Below are 14,752 nucleotides of genomic sequence, written 5' to 3'. Positions count from 1 at the left end.
CTCGAATCGTGCAATATCCAGATTTTTGGGTCACTCGCATGTGATAGTGTCCCTACGTTGGACAGCATGCAACGTGAGAGCAGACGTACTCGTCTGGTCGATCGCATCTAACCACAACAAGGGAGGGTCGCCATGTTGTTCCCCAGGCACATCGTAATCCCTTCACATTTCCGCCTGCCGTCCGAGGACTAGTAATGGACTCCCTGCAACATTCTGTGTCATCTCGCATCATTGGTCAGAGACTAGCCGGACTATGGCATGCTTAGGTTGCCGTTAAGACCACAAGACAAATTGCGGCGTTTGAAGTGGTTCCGTGGCTGGGAAGAATGGACTGCTGACGAATCTCTTTCTGCACTGTCTCGGATGACCATTGTCGGTGAATATGGGGCCGACTACGGGACAGCGCCCATGCTTCCAGTGATTTGGGTAGGCATGGTGTGGGGAGTCATCGTGTATGACTTCAAGTCACAGCTGGTACTGATTGAGGGACCGCTCTAACGACACAATGGTGTCTCTTGGACATCCTGTATCTTCGTGTGTTACCTCTCATGCGATACTACAATAGTGCTATTTGCCTGCAGAACAATGCTCGTCTGCATATGGAACGTGTCTCTATGAACTGTGTTCCTGAAGTTGAGATATTCTCACGTCCAGCAAGACACCAGATCTGTCCCCGATAGAACATGCGTGGGGCCAATACAGACATCAACTCCCTCCCAATGCCACTATCCAAGACATCAGAGTACAGCTGTTGTCGCCCATAAGCCCCAGGAGAGAATCCAAAGGCTTTATGAAACGCCGCCCAATCGAATCAGTGTTTGCGTCCAGGCCAGAGCGGGGTGCAGCGCTAAGTGGGCTAATACGGCCTTGCCGCGGTGGTAACACCGGTTCCCGTCACATCACCGAAGTTAATTAACATTTGGATGGGTCACCGTCTGGGTCTGCCGAGTGCTGTTGATAAGCGGGGTGCACTCAGCCCTTGTGAGGCCAATTGAGGATCCACATGATTGAGAAGTAGTGGCACCGGTCATGGAACCTGACAACGGCCAGAAGTGCGGAGTGTTGACCACATGCCCTTCCGTATCCTTATCTGGTGACGCCTACGGTTTGAGGATTACACGGCAGACGATCGGTACCGTTAGGTCTTTGTTTTTTTGTTCCTTGTAAATTTGACTATATGTTATAAAGCCTGAAATAACATCACACGCACTCTTTCAGCCTGCGAAGTTTCATTTCGTTTCCCCGTCTTCTTCTGTGGTTCACCCTCTTTTCAGGCAATGTATATCGCAACAAATACAATGAAACCAAAATGCACATGCCTAGTCCAAATTAACGTATCTGACGTAATTGCATTGAACTCTTTCCGAGTTTGAACCCACGTAGTCCACTTCTTGTCGGCTATTGTGCCTCAGATTCCCCTTTGTTACTTCAAATAGCTTAGGAGGATCTGTGGCATTTTAAAAAGGTTGCTCTACTTTTCGGCATCCTCTGTTATCAGTAGTAGGTGAGGCGCTTCTCGTAAGTCGTTCTCTTTCATGCTATTGCAAAGCTCAGTCATCAAAACTTCTTCCAACAGAAATGTGTATTAAAGATGATGATACTAACAAAGATCTTTTTTGCTGATATACATTGCAGTAAGTATTTAATAAAACTAATAGAAAGTTAGACCTACCTTGTCAAAATTCACTTTGTACAAAAAATTGGCAATTCAGATTACGTTCACGTTAACAAGTGTAATGGGGTTGCATAAAATCTGGTACATGGTTTAGTCATGCATGAACTGTACAAACATACAGAGACAGCTTTCCGCGTCATGTTAACCTGATGTTCCCGAGGGCCGTTTGTGTAAAGGCGAATGAAAATGCATTCAGGAAGTTTATGAAAAAAAGGTGAAGAATAAAAGATAATATGAGCTGATGCTTTGATAGGCCACATTAACTTTACAATGTTTTCCGTTTAACCGGGCTCATATGCTATGCTCCAGCAAGTCTGCATATCATTTACGTTGTTTCATCTGAATCTGTCTCGGGCAGTTGAGGGGTCTAGTATTCTTCCAGTGATTTGTCGTTATTTGGCACTTCATGGGTGTGATGTAGACATGTTGGAACACATTCTGCTATGTACAGGGGTGGTTTATGGTAGTAAAATTATGAAGAGAAATTAAGCTTCCGATGAACGTAATTTGTTACTACCCAGCAACTGGAGGGCGAGCGTACAACCTTTTATTAATTCAGTGGTTTGACTGAAAATCTAGGGGTTTTATTGTCCGCTGTTGCACTGCGCCCGTATGAAAGCTTCTAATGATTATTTGGGAGGTCTAGTAAACAGAATGATTAAATAAAAAAGGAATTAAATGTTATGATTCCCCAGGATATTAATATAGGCTAAGCACACAGTTATATTTCGTTGTCAGTTTATTCACAGAAGACACAATTTCACTTAGAATGGTGGCCCTTCATAGGATAGTACTACACACACTGCAATAAATGAAATCAGAAAAAATTATCATAGCAGAGCTTACACAGGCAAGGACTAAAGCATGCCTAAGGTATTATGCATGCGCCAAATAATCAGTTTGAACAAATTCCTAACATTTAACCCATTCACTCAAGTCTATTAGCAAAAACTGATTCTTTAGATAGAGTTCAGTAACAAATGTATGTACCCGGTGAATACTCCCAAATTTACTGTCACAGAAAATCATTAAATCTAAACTTTGTGTAAAACACTTAAACACGAGGCTCATCACCTTACCCTGCCAAGAACTGCGACTCAAACAACTCCCCTACCACCTCTACCTGCTCCCTCTGAAGTTCGAGAACGCCATTCGAATTTATTAGAAACTCTCGACATCTTCCACTTGAAACAAATAAAACATACCTTTAAAATTCATTTCCATCCCATTAGCACGCAGATTAATTTTATACATAGCTGAAATCAGATGACTATTTTACGCTACAAATCGCAACTGCAGGAACGTAGTCAAAAACACAACCATTCTTCATGCCCCGGCAGTACCGCTATAATCAAATGACATGCTCAAATCACTGAATTATTAAATGTCACGTTAAATATACATAAGTAAATTGGGATAGTAAGGCAAACAGTTCATGGCGGCATTCGGACATAACTTAAAAAAAATTAATAATAACTACTTACTCTGTTAAAATTGAATCAAATGAGCCCTCGGTCACAATTTTTTAGTCTTATTTACCAGGTTTCAACACTTCTAAGAGTGACTTCATCAGAATTTAGACATTTAAAGTGATCCATAACATAATTACAAATTTATGGGAAGAACCATTTTTTTACATGAAAAATTGTAAGTACTGACTAACAATACAAGACAGAGACAGTACTTACATGTCACGTACAAAATAAACAACAGGCCAGAAGGACTTTAGCCACAAAATATTTAAAAGGAATGTGTGAAGGCGAGGCTTTAAGGACTGCTCATACCTGTAAGTACTGACTAACAATACAAGACAGAGACAGTACTTACATGTCACGTACAAAATAAATAACAGGCCAGAAGGACTTTAGCCACAAAATATTTAAAAGGAACGTGTGAAGGCGAGGCTTTAAGGACTGCTCATGCCTGTACAGCCACAGGTTGCAACGGTAGAGTGACTAAATCCCTTCTGGCCCGTTATTTATTTCATACGTGACATATAAGTACTGTCTCTGTCTTGCATTGTTAGTCAGTACTTACGATTTTTTCATATAATTTTTTTTCTTCTCATAAATTTGTAATTATGTTATAGACTACTTTAAATGTCTAAATTCTGATGAAGGCACTCTCAGAAATGTTGAAACCTGGTAAATAAGACTAAAAAATTGTGACCGAGGGATCATTTGTTTCAATTTTAATTTATAACTGGTGACTGAACTAAACAGCCATGTTCAAAACTTTGCGGTACTTAGTCTGTTTTGTGTTGCGACTAATGTACTCATTCTGTAGCTGATTCCAAGCTATGTCATACAGTGTGTCGTACGCAGCTGCAACCTGTTTGTCGTTTTTGTTCTCTCGTGGGCAGTTTGAATTTGCGCGTGCAACGGCCTGATGGGCTATCTTCAATATTGATTAAATCGGAATCGGCGCAGCGTAACAAATTTTTTCTTAATAATTACTTATAAGCAGAATCTACCCCTTTCCTTTGCCTGATTTCTTTATTGTCATATGTGCTGTAAACATATATAAATATATGGCGAATCATTTATTTTTGTTGCGTCTCCCTCGTATGTGCTCCCTAAACGACCTTTAGCTATTCTTCAACACAGTTCGAAAGCACAAAATAGCTGCTCTATCTTTACAGACAGAAGTAAATTATGGCCCGATCACCTACGCAGGCTAGGCAGGCTAGTAGTTCAACGCCTCAGCTGATAACATGAATGACAGGATCGTTAAAAAGCAATTTTTTTCTTCTGATTCATCTTTTGCCCACGATGCTCCCCAAATACCAGGCCATCTCCCAACTGCTCACTCTGAGTTCTTAGAATGACTTCCGTATTCTTGAGAGTTGAAGTTGATGTAAGAGTTGCTGATTAAAAGCAGAAACGAGTTTTTTATCACTCTATACGCGTACGAAGAAACTCGAATAAACCACATTACCCATTAATAATTTCGTTTTAGTCGCGGAGACTTAACATAAGAAAAGAGTGGGTAAGAATATTTTAACCCATATCATGAATGTTTCACCTAGTACATAAACATTCCCAACGAACCTAAGAACCGCTTTTATATAATAATGATCGAAGTGATAAATGAGATATCTACCTTTTTGAATAAAAATCAAATCTTTCTGAAAGCTAAAATAATGTGAGTAAAAGCAAATCTATTGAACCAGCCATCCTTGTTGCTTTGAAACAAGTATGTAATGTTACAGAATATGATGAATTAAACCAAGGTCGTATCTAGACGTTTCTACACCTTTTGATATGATCAGTCAGGATTTGCTGCTTTGAAAATTATACAAATATGGCATCAGTGAAGTTTCTGATACGTGGTTGAACCTGTATTTTTCACGCAAGTAGAACTATGTCATGAAAATAAGAATTTCTTTTCAGTGTATGAGACAGCTGTTTTTAGAGTACATAAAACTCTATATTAGGTCCACTGTAAGTTTTAATTTTTGCAACTTGTTACCATACCACTTATCACCAGCAGACCCAGTCTCGTTCACAGATGATACTAGTCCTCTTTTATCAAATGACGCAAGACTATATGTTGGTAAATAAGAAAGAAGCAAGATCCCTGAACTTCAAACGCTTACGTACAAAATCCACAAGAAATACAGTGCTAGAAATAGCACTGAGAATTTGCCTGACGCAAAGATTCTCAGCTTTTAGTTTGATGATCATTTAAGATGAGACAATTATGTTGAACTACTGAAGGAATGGTTCTGTAAATGTTGTTACATCTTAAAAATATTCAGGATCTATTGTAATAGCACTATACGATTCCTACACAGATGTGCTAAACCTGTTCCATCATGATTTGCATTTCAGGGAAATGCAGATTTTGAAAAACAGTCCTTTATACTTAAAAAGGAGCAATAATGAAAGCGATTACAAAGAGGGAATTATGCAGGAACATTTTTTACGTAGTTAAGGTATAACTCCTCGAGGAGTATGTAGAATTATGAATTTGTGTGTTATTTGATAACACGCAAGGAATTTTCGCATTAAAAAGACCAATATCACAAGTATGAGATTAGAAATGGGAATGATTTTCACAGAGAATTACACTCCTGGAAATTGAAATAAGAACACCGTGAATTCATTGTCCCAGGAAGGGGAAACTTTATTGACACATTCCTGGGGTCAGATACATCACATGATCACACTGACAGAACCACAGGCACATAGACACAGGCAACGGAGCATGCACAATGTCGGCACTAGTACAGTGAATATCCACCTTTCGCAGCAATGCAGGCTGCTATTCTCCCATGGAAGCGATCGTAGAGATGCTGGATGTAGTCCTGTGGAACAGCTTGCCATGCCATTTCCACCTGGCGCCTCAGTTGGACCAGCGTTCGTGCTGGACGTGCAGACTGCGTGAGACGACGCTTCATCCAGTCCCAAACATGCTCAATGGGGGACAGATCCGGAGATCTTGCTGGCCAGGGTAGTTGACTTACACCTTCTAGAGCACGTTGGGTGGCACGGGATACATGCGGACGTGCATTGTCCTGTTGGAACAGCAAGTTCCCTTGCCGGTCTAGGAATGGTAGAACGATGGGTTCGATGACGGTTTGGATGTACCGTGCACTATTCAGTGTCCCCTCGACGATCACCAGTGGTGTACGGCCAGTGTAGGAGATCGCTCCCCACACCATGATGCCGGGTGTTGGCCCTGTGTGCCTCGGTCGTATGCAGTCCTGATTGTGGCGCTCACCTGCACGGCGCCAAACACGCATACGACCATCATTGGCACCAAGGCAGAAGCGACTCTCATCGCTGAAGACGACACGTCTCCATTCGTCCCTCCATTCACGCCTGTCGCGACACCACTGGAGGCGGGCTGCACGATGTTGGGGCGTGAGCGGAAGACGGCCTAACGGTGTGCGGGACCGTAGCCCAGCTTCATGGAGACGGTTGCGAATGGTCCTCGCCGATACCCCAGGAGCAACAGTGTCCCTAATATGCTGGGAAGTGGCGGTGCGGTCCCCTACGGCACTGCGTAGGATCCTACGGTCTTGGCGTGCATCCGTGCGTCGCTGCGGTCCGGTCCCAGGTCGACGGGCACGTGCACCTTCCGCCGACCACTGGCGACAACATCGATCTACTGTGGAGACCTCACGCCCCACGTGTTGAGCAATTCGGCGGTACGTCCACCCGGCCTCCCGCATGCCCACTATACGCCCTCGCTCAAAGTCCGTCAACTGCACATACGGTTCACGTCCACGCTGTCGCGGCATGCTACCAGTGTTAAAGACTGCGATGGAGCTCCGTATGCCACGGCAAACTGGCTGACACTGACGGCGGCGGTGCACAAATGCTGCGCAGCTAGCGCCATTCGACGGCCAACACCGCGGTTCCTGGTGTGTCCGCTGTGCCGTGCGTGTGATCATTGCTTGTACAGCCCTCTAGCAGTGTCCGGAGCAAGTATGGTGGGTCTGCCACACCGGTGTCAATGTGTTCTTTTTTCCATTTCCAGGAGTGTACATAGTAAGGCCCTATATCAGGAAGGTATGTCTAACCAGCCCAAAAATGTACAAAAACTTCAATGCTTAGTACTTCGAAGCTTTCAGATATCTATCTTCAACACAACATGCACAAGAATTTTATATTTGCCAAAATTGGTATTCGGGTGTATAGCCCATCACCATTTTTAGTTTGTTTTCAGATTTTATTTTTCTGTCTGTTGAGGGGGGGCTGAACTGGTGGAAGAGACCAAACAGCGAGGTCATCGGTCTCATCGGAGTAGGGAAGGATGGGGAAGGAAGTCGGCCGTGCCCTTTCAAAGGAACCATCCCGGCATTTGCCTGAAGCAATATAGGGAAATCACGGAAAACCTGAACCAGGATGACCGGACGAGGGATTGAACTGCCGTCCTCCCGAGTGCTAACCACTGCGCTACCTCACTCGGTTTTCTGTCTGTCACGCATTTAATATCACTGGGTAAGTGAACGAAAATTTTAGTTGCAGGTTTGTGCACCCTTTTTTATTCTAAAAATTTAAGTTTTTCTTCTATTGTTGTAATTATGTGAGTCATAACTGCAGCAAATTATTTACAACAAGCTTCATTAAAGAATAAATATGCTGTGAAACAGTAGCCGTAGCGCCTAACTCCCTAAACAGATGTCTACAAGATGATCGTGGGTGAGCACCATATACTATTCTTACAGCACGTTTTTGAGCAATGAAGACTTCCTTTCTCGAAAATGATTTACCCAACAAATTTTTTCCATGTGGTACTACTGAATGAAAATATGAAAAATTTGTCAATTTACTGACTTTTCTCTTCCCAAGATTTTCAGTGCTTTCAAGTGCAAGTGTGGTTGAACTAAATTATTCCAGCAGTTCCAAAATGTGCTTATTCCAGTTCAAAATCTCATCAATATGGACACTTAAGAATATTGAAGTTTCCTCGCTATTATTTACTAACTATGTATAACACATACTGCAGATATGCATAAGTTAATATAAAATGTCTTTTTAAAATTGAGAGTGTGACCATTCACAGAAAACCAGTCAATGACACTTGTAACAACATCGTTTACCATTTCTTCTATTGCTGGACCTCTTCATCTCCGGTAGGCTTTCCCTGCGTCCTCAACTATTTATTTATTTGATGTATTCTAATCGCTGTTTCCCCCTACGGTTTTTATCTTCTACAGCCACCTCTAGTACCTGCTATCTTAACGCATGTCATATAACTCAATCTCTTCTTGTCAATATTTTCCATACTTTTCCCCGCTGAATCTGCGGAGATCCTCCCCATTCCTCATCAGCCAACCTAGTTTTCAAGGTCTTTCTATAGTATCACGTCTTAAACACTGCGATTCTCTTCTTTTCTAATTTTCCCCGGGGTTCATAATTCAGTACCATGCAATGCTGTGACTCAAAGGTGCAAACTCAGAAATTTCCTCCTCAAATTAAAGCCGATGTTTGACTTGTCTTGACCAGAAAATCCTTCTTTCCTTGTGATAGTCTGCTTCCTTCTCATGTGTTAATTTACTTCCAAGATAGCAGATTTCCTTCGCTTACTTCATGATCCCAGATTCTATGGTTTAGCCTATCGCTAATCATATTTGCGTAATTGTGCTAATCTTCATTACATTCACCTTTCTTCGATTTACTCTCAATCTCCAGTATCTGAGCATTAGATTCTTTATTCCATTCAACAGGTTCTGCAAATTCTGCCTCAATTTCAATGAGCACAGCAATGTCATAGGCGAACCTTATCATTGATATCATTCGCTCTTGAATCTTAATCCGAATGCTGCTTCTTTCTTTTATTTCGACACTGTAATGTACAGACTCACCAGAAGAGGTGTGAGACTATATCCCGAGTACTGCGTCTTTAACCTTATATTCTAATTGTTCCCTCATGGTTCTTGTATTTAGTGTATATTACCGTCTTTTCCTGTCACATCTATTTTCCTTACCCCTGTTTTACTGAAGATTCGGACATAGCGCAATATTTTGCATCGTCGAACGTTTTTCCAAAGCAACAACTCCTGTCACTGTATCTTCATTTTTCTTGTTCGGCTTTCAACATCAGTTGTTACGTCAGAACTGCCTCTGGTGCTTTTACCCTTGTCGAAAGCCAACGGATCATCTTCTAACAGAACCTCAATTGACTTTTTCCACTTACGTGACTTACTGCCCTCTTCCTGTCGAAACTCTGATGATGTATCTTCAAACTCGTATATTCTAAAGAAAATCTTAAATGGTCACTTACCCAAATACTATCAGAAATTCCGAAGGAATTTTATCCATTCTTTCTGCCTTATTTTATCACAAACTCTTCCACAGCACTCTTAAACTCTAATAGTGGATCCCCCATGTCTTCAGTTTCGACTGCTTTTTCTTCCTCAACTTTTTCGTCAGAGGAGACCTCCTCGTAGAGACCGTCAGCGCACTCTTCCCACCTATCCGCTCTCTCCACTGTGCTCAAAACAAAAGTGGAACTCCCATTGCACTCTTAATGGCGAAACTCTCGCCTTCAATTTCACAGGAAACTGTTTGGACTTCTCTGCATGCTGAATCTACCCATCTGACGATCATTTCTTTTTCGATTTTTTCACGTTTTTGCTGAAGCCGTTTCGCCATGACAACCCTGCACTTCCTAATTATTTCATTCCTGTGTCACTTATGTAACAGCAATCTTGAATTTCCCCGAACGTTTTTGTACTTTCGTCATCCATTAATTGAAGTATTTCTTCTGTTACCCGTAATTTACCTTCCTTACCGCTTTCAGAGTTATCCATTTCTCTTTATTATCACAGTATCCACAGCCTCAGAGAACTTCAGACACATCTCATTATTCACAGTACTTCAGTGTCCCACTTCTTTGAACACAGATTCTTCCGGATGCTTCGCTGAAACTTCAGCGTGCTCATTACTGAATTGTGATCCGAGTCCATACCTCTGCCTGAGTACCTCTCACAATCAAATACCTGACTTCTGTATCATTATCTAACCGTGACGTAGTCCAGCTGAAATCTTCCCGTGTCTCACTTCCTTTTCCCACTCCGGTCTAGTAATTTTTAAACAACGTATTCGCTGTTACTAAGTGAAATTTATTGCAGAACTCAAATAGTCTCTCGCCTCTTTTATTCCTACTATCAAGGCCCTATTCTACCGTAACTATGCTTTCTATTCCTTCCACGACTACTGCATTCAACTCATCCATGACTATTGAATTATTATCTCTCTGTACATACTGCCTTTCAGTACCGTCATATACCTTGTCAGTCTCACTTTCTGCTTGTGACGTCACCACGTATACATCAACTACTGTTATTGGCGTTGGTTTTTTGTTGATTCTGAAAAGAACAACCCTATCACTGAACTGTTCACAGTAACTCATTCTCTGCCCCACCTACCTAGTCATAACGAATTATACGCGCGTTGTATGATTTTCTGCTGCTGTTGATATTACCCTATATTCGTCTGACAGATACATTTATTCATTTCACTGCACCGACCTCCGTTATATCCAGACTGAGCTTTTTCATTTCCCATTTCACTTTTTTCGAGTTTCCATACTACGATCAGACTTCTGATATTCTATGCTCCTGTAAGTGGTTATTTTTCTTATTGTTACCCCGTCCTCATCTTGGTAGTTCTCTTCTGGAGATCCGATAGGGAGACAACCATAAAACATTTTTTCCTTTAGTTCCTGATGCTCTGTGTATACATATCGTGTGTCTTTAATGCAGTGGTGTCCAGTGTCTTCTGCATTCTCATCCTGTTGGTCATCCCTGATTTTTCCGCCCTTTAGGGCCGTTTCGACGCTGAGGGGTACAGGTCGCTCTGAAACTCTTTCCGCCCTTGTACTCTGTTTTAAAAGGTCCCTGGCAGAACGAGTGTGACTGTTTATACCAGGGATCTTCGGCTGACACTGCTGATGATTTATATTTAGAATTTAAACAGAGGCTGCTTTCGGTGACTGAGACATGGGACTTAGGGAAAGCAGGAAAGGTGTGGACGGGGCCTAATCAGTTACCGTTGGTTGCACAGAAAACACATGAACTTTATTTTTAAAAAACAAAACTCTCAACAATCATTTTAAAAGATTTTACTACAATGACGGCTGAAAGCCTTATTAGAAGAATTGCAAGTTATTGTCGGCTGAAAGCCACAAGCAATGTTACAAACAATTAACGGCTGAAGACCAACAGCAATTCCAGTATACACAATGGCTGAAGGCCTGAGTTACAAATAAGATGGACAATTACACCTTAAAAATACTAAAACCCTTTCTAATAATCTTAATAACTTGTAACAAGATATCGTGACGGCTGAAGGCTTTACTAAACCAGGATTAAAATTTATTTGTCGGCTGAATGCTACAAGCAATGTTACAAACAATTAACAGCTGAACGCCTGATTAAGAAAGTATTCAAAATTATTGGGGGCTGGAGACCACAAGCAGTTTTCAGAATACTCAACGGCTGAAGGGCTCAATTACGAGTATGGCATCTTTTTAAAACAATCTTAACAAACTGTAACAGGCTATAGTGACGGCTGCAGGCCCTACTAAGAGAAAATTGAAAACAATTTGTCGGCTAAAGGTCAGAAGCAGTGTTACAAACAATTAACAGCTGAAGGCCGGAATTACAAGTCGGGAAGGCAATAACGTGTTAAAAGATTAGGGTAAATTTTAAACAATTATGACAAATTATCCAAGTCAGACAGAGTGATACACAGATACCTGGGTCGAGCTGAGGAAGATGACTCCAGCTGTGTAAGCGGTGAGACACGCAGCCAAGAGATGTACTCACGTAACAGGATGGCAACTCATACTAGGGGTAGATTAAGCGCCGACTGACCGACTAACCAATCCGCTTAACGTCCGATCACCGGTACAACGATGGAATATTTTTGGGCAAGGGCGAAGAGAGGGACAGCAGCACGTCTTCAGAAACACACCCAGGGCCGAAGGAAATCCTAGAACCAAGGTAGACCTCCCAAAAACATATGCACGGTACAATTCAAGAGGCTGTCGAACTACGCGCCGTGTCGGACAGCATCAACACGACGAGGAAAGGTACACTGCCAGAAAAGTACGCTAACCTACACGGCAGGTAACTGGGACGTTAGCGGCCACAAGGCAGACAATACCGCTGTTTGCACTTCACTAATAAGAATAATACTAAATCCAAACTAATATCAAGGAGTAGAAGACGGCTAATAGCTTCCGCCAACCTGTCAGACTCCACTTGTTGCGGTTGGTCTCACCGACCCTGGGAGCAGCAACATGCAAACAACAGCGAGATCTCAAACAGCGGAGGTTTCAGTACTAGACACTGTTCACTCAACTTCAAACACCCTGGGTTCGATCGTCGACTTCAGCCCCTCGATCCGACAGTGTCTGCACGCCGCCAGCGGTCCTGGCCTGCCCTTGCGCTGCGGACCTCCTCGCTGCTCCGTCCCAAGCCGAACTGCCTGACACACACGACGACCCGGAAATACTAGCCGTGGCACCAAAGGTAGTACCACAGTACTGGCTATTGATAACCGCTGCTGCTACCACTCGCGGATAAACATTACTAGAAAACTCAGTGGTGCCATTAACACAAGAACGAAACAAGATGTAACTACCGCTATTACAAGGTGCCTAGTTTTTTTTTTTTTTTTTTTTTTTTTGTCATCAGTCTACTGACTGGTTTGATGCGGTCCGCCACAAATTCCTTTCCTGTGCTAACCTCTTCATCTCAGAGTAGCACTTGCAACCTACATCCTCAATTATTTGCTTGACGTATTCCAATCTCTGTCTTCCTCTACAGTTTTTGCCCTCTACAGCTCCCTCTAGTACCATGGAAGTCATTCCCTCATGTCTTAGCAGATGTCCTATCATCCTGTCCCTTCTCCTTATCAGTGTTTTTCACATATTCCTTTCCTCTCCGATTCTGCGTAGAACCTCCTCATTCCTTACCTTATCAGTCCACCTAATTTTCAACATTCGTCCTAGTTATGAACGGCAAGAACTCGAGCCGCACACGGCTCAGTGACCGTTTGGAATCTGGGACCTTGGACGTTTCGATGACTAATCAAAGACGTTGCCCCGAAATCACAGGTAGGACATCGGTGTTATGGTATCCGAAATGTAGACGCGCTGGCATCCTTATATCGAGATTTGGCCGAATGTGGCTTTTCTGCTTCGTCAGCTCTCTGGGAGTTTATTACACATTCTGTGGCTGCGGAAGGAATAGCACGTATTGGCGGCTGGTGTAGGAGTACTGCAAAACTCGTCAGAGGTCAACGCTTAGCCAGTACGACGCTCGGTGACGCCCACTGAGTCGTGTTGACGAGTGTGCGGAGGGAGGCAGAGTGCGCGCTGCCCGCGGCGATTTATTGCGTCCGCGGACAAATGGCCGCGAGATAAGGCGTGCCGCCGCGGCCGAGGCGGGCAGTCTAATTGCCTGTTAGCTGGTGGAGGGCGAGCAAGAAGCAACGGCCCGCTATCGCCGCCGCCCGCGGCCGGTGAGCCGTGGGAACGCCCCCAGAGTTCACTGGTCGCTCGCTGCTCGCAGCTGCGCCGCAACCGCAGCCGCTGCCACTGCCACTGTTCGCCCGGCAGAACGTCCACTCACTCATCTGTATACATTCTACATTCAACGTTCGGTTCAGGGGGCATAGTATAACAGTATCATATCATCTTTTCCTTTCTCATGTACGGATGGCACGAGCGAAGAAAGTAAGTCAGCACGAATTTGTTATCACGGAAGACGTACCAGTTGTTTCAAAAAGATTAATTTGATTTCACTTTTTACCTAAGGATTACAATCACTAACAGCTTAAATTACAACCGTCACACGGAAAATGTTGTGCTGAAGGCGAACAAAGACGGCGTTTACTTCGCAGAACAGTTAGTTTATGTAACAGACCTACTACAAAGATAGGCCACACTACGCTTGTCCGTCCTGTTGCTGGGTACTGTTGCGCGACACGGGATCCTTACCAGATAGGACCCACAAATGACTTCACGAAAATTCAGAGGAGTACAGCTGGTTTTGCATTATCAGCAAACAGCAGGGATGGTGTGAATGAGATTTTCACTCTGCAGTGGAGTGTGCACTGATATGAAACTTCCTGGCAGATTAAAACTGTGTGCCTGACCGAGACTCGAACACAGTTTTAATCTGCCAGCAAGTTTCATATCAGTGCACACTCCGCTGCAGAGTGAAAATCTCACTCTGGGAACATCCCCTAGGCTGTGGCTAAGCCATGTTTCCGCAATAGCCTTTCTTTCAGGAGTGCTAGTTTTGCAAGGTTCACAGGAGAGCTTCTGTAAAGTTCGGAAGGTAGAAGACGAGGTAAAGATGTGAGGACGGGGCGTGAGTCGTGCTTGGGTAGCTCAGATGGTAGAGCACTTGCCCGCGAAAGGCAAAGGTCCCGAGTTGAAGTCTTGGTCCGGCCCACAGTTTTAATCTGCCAGGAAGTTTCAGGGATGGTGTGTCACGTAGCCTACATAATAAGCGAATACGGGGCGGCAATCATTAAAAGAAAGGCGACTTTCGTTGCCTCGAGTTTATCCACGAATCTGCAATCACAAACTTCCTCTTCCGAATGC

This window comes from Schistocerca cancellata, chromosome 6 (genome assembly GCF_023864275.1).
Source record: "Schistocerca cancellata isolate TAMUIC-IGC-003103 chromosome 6, iqSchCanc2.1, whole genome shotgun sequence".
Classification (NCBI taxonomy): Eukaryota; Metazoa; Arthropoda; class Insecta; order Orthoptera; family Acrididae; genus Schistocerca; species Schistocerca cancellata.
Note: the sequence above shows the minus strand (reverse complement) of the source record.